The sequence below is a fragment of the Acomys russatus genome, chromosome 6, assembly GCF_903995435.1.
Source record: "Acomys russatus chromosome 6, mAcoRus1.1, whole genome shotgun sequence".
Taxonomy (NCBI): Eukaryota; Metazoa; Chordata; class Mammalia; order Rodentia; family Muridae; genus Acomys; species Acomys russatus.
Genome location: NC_067142.1, coordinates 68,093,926 through 68,100,068, shown reverse-complemented (window position 1 = coordinate 68,100,068; position 6,143 = coordinate 68,093,926).

Here is a 6,143-nt window from a genome sequence, read left to right as displayed (position 1 = left end):
TCCTGGTTTGCACATAGCTACCTTGATGCTGCACCTCCACATGGCAGCAGGCAGCGGGAGAGGAAACAGGCTATCCATATCTCTTCTCTAAGAGCATTAAACTGCGTCTGGATGATGCATGCTTGTAATCCCAGTACTCTGGCAGTTGAGGCAATAGCACTGAAAGTTAGAAACCTTCACAGGGAGACTCCGGTTCAACAAGAAACAGTACTAAAGCTCATTATGTCATGCCTCCTCAGAGGCCCTACCTCCTAATGCTCTCACACTGCAAGCTGAGATTATTAGCCTGTGATGTGGTGAGGCTCAGGCTTTTGTTTGTTTGTTTGTTTGTTTGTTTGTTTGTTTCAGGGTTTTCGAGACAGGCCTTCTCTGTGTAGCCCTGGCTGTCCTAGACTTGCTTTGTACACCAGGCTGGCCTTGAACTCACAGAGATCCACTTGCCTCTGCCTCTCTGAGTGTTAGGATTACATGCATGCGCCACCGCGCCCGACTGAGGATCAGTTATTAATTCCTTTTTTTCCTTGGCTGTGACCAAATGCCCGGCAGAAGCAGCTTGTTTTGGTGGATCCCATTGGAGAAAGCACAGCGGGAGTGAGAGATGGCTGCTCACACTGTGTGCATAGTCAGGAAGCCGGGAGAGGCAAACGCTAGTGCTCAGTTCACATCTGCCTTTCCAATTCAGTCCAAGGCCTCTCCCACATGACCATGTAACTGAGCTGCCCATGTTTACAGTGAGTTTTCCCGCCTCAGCTAACTTAATCTAGAAAGTCTCTCACGGGCGTGCCCAGAGACTTGTCCCATAGGTGACTCTAGATCCTGCCAAACTGACAGTCACACACTCATCACACAGTGCACAGTGATACACTAGAGATCTTGGGACCAGTCTGGTTCTATGACCCTCAGCTCTGCGGGCCCACTGGAGAGCTTTGGGAAATCCAGAGGCCTGGACCTGACCCTAAAGCAATGATCATGGGGGTCAGGCCCAGGCCTGGGACATAACCAAGAAGCTAGAAATCCTTCGCTTCACCAATGGGAGGTAGAGGACTTATTCGAGTGCTCTTGGTAAGTACAGTTAAGTTCCGCACTGAAACCCATCCTTCCTCATAGCCTGTCCAGCACAACTTTGAGCACGAAGGTCCCAGTCTTGGCTCTTTTGCTGGTGGGATGGGAGCATCACCTGAGGGGACCCATGTGGAAGGCATAGCCTGAGGCAATGGGGCTGGAGAAGTTGAAGGAAGATCAAGGAAATGGAGAGATCCCACAGGCTCAGCAGCCCCTCTGGGAACATAGCGTGAAAGGCTGTGGATTTGGAGACCAAATGGCTTAGGGTTTGAAGGCCTTTGACTGTAAGAGCGGCAACCTTGACTCTGGTTTGTGACAATCTTTCCGGTCCTGGCCCAGAATGGGGCTTACAGTAAGATCCCGGACTTTAAGAGGCAGCACGGAGGAGGCCAAGCTCCCTAGACTTCTGAAAGTGGTTCACATGGGAGAGAGGCCACGGCTCTGTGTGCCAGATGTTTCCAGGCTGTCCTGTCCTAGTTGGGTGTACAGAGTGCCAAAGGGGACAAGTGGACAAACGGAAGGACCCGTAGGCTGGGTGAGGAGGAAGGGCATGGTAAGGAAAGAAGGAGAAGGCTAGGGGCCAGGCCAGGGAGAGCAGGGGGTGGGGAGCTCTGGGCCAGTGGCTGGGTCAGATCCTCAGCCAAAGCAAACCTACCTCAGGGGGCTGGGGACCAGTCCTTCCCCACACAGATGGAATCAAAGGCAAACAGGAGCCCTGCAGGGCCCAGCTGTGACCCCTGCCCCCAAACTCAGCAAGGCCCATTAACCCCCTCCTCTCATCACCTCTAACATACTTTGACAGTCCCACACACACACCTCCGCCGGCAAAAAAAAAAAAAAAAAAAAAAAAACCTCTGGAAACAGCCTCACCTAGTATTTGCTCCCTGAATGCCAGCCAAGAAATAACAGGTTCCCCAGCCCAAAGGATACCCAGACCCTGCCCACCTCCACAGTGGCTATATATAAAAGAGCAGGGTCATCTTTGCTAATAAAACAAAACAAACAAACAAAAACCCAAACCAGGCCTTTCCTCACTTTCCTAGAACAGCGCTAGTGGAAGTGGACATACTAACAGACTAACAGATTGGGCAGGAGCGATTGCCCCCCTCACTTCCTCCCAAACCAGGCTTGCTGCAGGCTGCTTCTACTGCTCCCCTGAGCTGGGCCATGACTTAAGAGGAAGCAACCCAGAGTTTGGGGAGCACCACAGGAGAAAGGGGCTCTCACAGGGTTTCCAGCACCCCTTGTCACTCAGGTGACAGAGCCTATCTAACGTCCTACTAGTGGTTGGTGGCCTCACCGGAGCCTGACTTTTAGGTAAATGTCCACTGCACCAGACCATGACCAGACCCCGGGAAAGGCAGGTGAGGAACAGGCATGGAACACCATGTGCCACAGAGCCTGAGAGAGCAGACACACACATCCTTTTCTTTTTTAATTTCCTTAACATCCCCACCTGTGTGTACTGATGGACACCCAACACGGTCCTTTCTGGATTCAAAGAAGCAAGGAAAGCAAAAAGACAATGGGTCAGAGGCAGAAAGACTGGAGGGCTGCCTGCCGGTGCCTCTCCCTTCTCTTTTCTGAATTTTATACAGTACGATTTGAATAATCAAAACAAGGCAATCAAAACCATCTGGGGAAAAGAGATTAAAGATGACAGACCACAGGAGAGTCCAAGGAAGACAACAACGAAAAGACCAGAAGGAATGCAGCGAACCAATGTCAAGGAAAAGATACGAAGAAAATCTGCACAGTCCTTGTAGTTCAGTGGGGAAACCGAGGTAATGAAGGACCTCAGACCGAAGCAGTAAAGAGTGACTATGCCTGTGACTTGGAGGCCAAAAGACCTGCTGCCAAGCCACTACAGTCTGAGAGAATGTGAGCAGAGGACTAGGAAGAAAAGGAAAATGAGACAATGCCTTTTGGATACTAAGTAAGGCCACCCTGGGCCTTCTAGACTCCCAACTAAGTTTTCATCCCAAGATGGTCTTTCTTTGAAAGAAAAAAAAAATCTCACCCACACCCTAGAAGGTTCCAGAAGCTTGGCCTGTTAGAAAGGAAGAGGAGAGGTTCAAGGAATAGGAGAGACAGGGCAGCCCAGGGAGCTGGCAGCGGGAAAGGCTGGCAAGAGGGACTGGGGCAGAGGAGTGGGGTGAGGGGGTGGGAGGAGGGCTGGGGGGGGGGGGGGGGAGTGACAGAGCCTCTCCCAGCTCTTCTTTCCTCCCTCCGTCCCTCCCACTCTCTCTTTCTTGATCTTGAAACAACCTTCAAGTCTGGGCTGGAGGCCCCAGGAGACCAGTCACTTAGGAAACAAAACTGTTTCCTTTACAAGTCCATCTGCAGCTGAGCGCCCACCCTCCCCCTTGCACACTCTCCCATGGACTCTCACGTACACCCACAGTGATGCACAGCCTTCCCTGGGGCACACGTGAATGCCTGCGCGCGAACACGTGCACATCACACACTCCTGTGTGGACAACTATTCTGTAATAGGTGGACCACACATCGAAGTAAGCATGGCCTTGTCCCGGTCAGCTTTTTTAATAATAATAATAATAATAATAATAATAATAATAATAATAATAATAATAACAACAACAACAACAACAACAACAACAACAATAAAAAAAAGACAGGCTTTCTCGTCTACTCTGAATTGGCTTCTCAAACTTGCTATGTAGCTTTGGGTGACCTTGAAATTCTGATCCTCCTACCTCTGCCTCCCAAGTACCATGATTATAAGCATGTCCTACAACCTTCAGTATAGGGGTGTTTGGGATAGAACCCCATGTTCTATGCTTGCTAGGAAGGCTCTCTATCAACTGAGCCACATGCCCAGATGGAAGTGTCTTTGGAATTAGCACTTGGTTCATTCCTACCCACAGAATCTCAGACACAAGTGTCCCCTTTAGCCTTAACCAGCACCCCCCTCCCAGCTCCCTATGCCTGTACACACATCCTTACTTCCCAGATCTCTGCCAACCAAACATGGCTCGGGCTCCTCTCCATCCTATCCCGTGTAACCTTTCTGTGTTTTCTCTCCTGCTTTCCTATCACCTGCTGGCACATCTTTTTGTCCCCGCCCTCCCCCCCCCCCCCCCCCCACCCTCTTTCCTTTCTTGACTCAAATGAGTTGCCCTGTCTGAGTCCACGGGTAGCCAACCCAGCCACAACAGATCAAACAGCCAGGTATCTACCTACTACGTTGTGTTCTGGAGTCTGAGATAGACGCCATGCGTCCACAGAGAGAGCGGTCAGGGAGGCGTGGGTGAAAACCAGGCTGTAGGTGCCCTGCCTGCCTTCCCTTGTTGCAGCCCCCAAGTATGTGAGCAGCAGTGTCCTTGGAGCCGTAGTCACCCAAATGCAGGGCATGGCAGGCAGCCCTAGCAGGCCGCGCACGCAGAGGAAGGGCACTGGCCCTTTCCATTCTTGAGCCTGGCTATAGACAGCGGAGTCAGGGCGTGGGAAGGACTGGGCAACACTGGAAGGTGCTGGCAAGAGTGGGAGGAGGGGGTGGGTGGGGTTGAACACAGGAGCTCAGAGCCTCCTGTTCCTCTTCTGTATCACTTCATATCTTGAAGAGTTAGGGAGATGGCTCAAAAACTCTAGCCCAGGAGTATAGATGCCACCACCTACACGCCAAGGGATCGTCTATTCACCCCGACACCCCACAGCTCCTCTAGCCTTTGGGTAAATCTTCTAGAGCGTTCCTCCGTGTAGACTTTACATCTTCAGCTGCTCTCTGTGTCCTTGACACTCAGGGACTGTGTCTATTTTTCTCTCACAGTTTCCCAGTCTCGGCTACTCCAGACCCAAGTCCGAGGCCAGAAGAGACCACAGACCATGAGAAAAATCCATGTGCGTACTCTGCCCATCCTTCCTGCCTAGGCCCAGGAGGAAGCACAGTAGGGGCAGGTAGGATCTGACACCCCCACACCCCCCCACCCCACCCCACCCCCCCCCCCCCGCCTCTGATGCCTGTAATGGAAAAATCTCAGCAGCAGACAGGAGGGGGCCAGTTATTTAGGGAATTCAGATGTGAGCCCTGGGCTCCAAGAGTAGATTTCCTGGACAAGAGGTCCATAATCCCTCTACAGGGAGCCCCCTTCCAGGGCCAGAGGGGGCCCAACCCAGCCAACCCAGCCAGCGGGTACCCTAGGCCTCCTGCCAAAGCCCCACTCCTTTCCTTTCTTCCTTCCCAGTCAGGGTTCTCAGACCTGCCTCCCTGCTCAGCGGGTGTCCGCTCACTCCATCTCGGTGCCTAGAGAAATGGGGACACTGCAGGAGGACCTTGTCCTCTTGACTGCTCATGGTAGGTGGGGACAGAAATTTTTCTTCTCTCTGTCCTCAACCCTTATTCTTTGGCTCTTCATCAAATGAACTACAGCAGCACCCCAAGAACAGTTGGCACTGCCGTGGGGGTAACTGCTCTGTCCCTGTTTCTATTGAGAATAGTGTTAGAGACATCTTCCTGGCTGGAGGGAGAAGGCCATTCTCTCTCCCCAGGCCCAGTCTTCCAGATCTCTCATGCCTCCACTCAGGTCTCTCACAGTGGAGATGCCTGTCCCCTTCCTCCCAGAAGGAAGTTGGAGGAGTCCCCTGCTCTTTCTAGTTCGTGGCCTTGGTATTTGAGGAGATAATGACTTCCGTACTCTCCTTAGAAATGCCACACCTTCCGGTTTTGACTTCTTCTCACGACCTCAGACTCAGACCCAGCTAGAGCTCCTCTATAGCAGTGATAAGAGGCTCACCCACTCCACATACAGGATGACAGAGATGTCACCAAATGCCCGCTGTGCCTAGAGTAGGGCTGCCCTCCCAGATCCATCACGTCTTCTGTCCTTCACCTTCCCGACTGCTTCTAGGTAATGAGTGTCTTGATTGGCTGGGACACTGGGCTGCAGGTGTGCTCAACTTTTAAATGAGACACAACATTGTCATTTACAACAGTCACAGCATCCAGGAGTCACACTGGACAACTATGCAATCACATTATCAAAAACCAAACAAACAAAAAAATCACACCAGGAGGTGTTGGTGCACTCCTTTAATCCCAGCAGAGGCAGGAGGATCTGGGT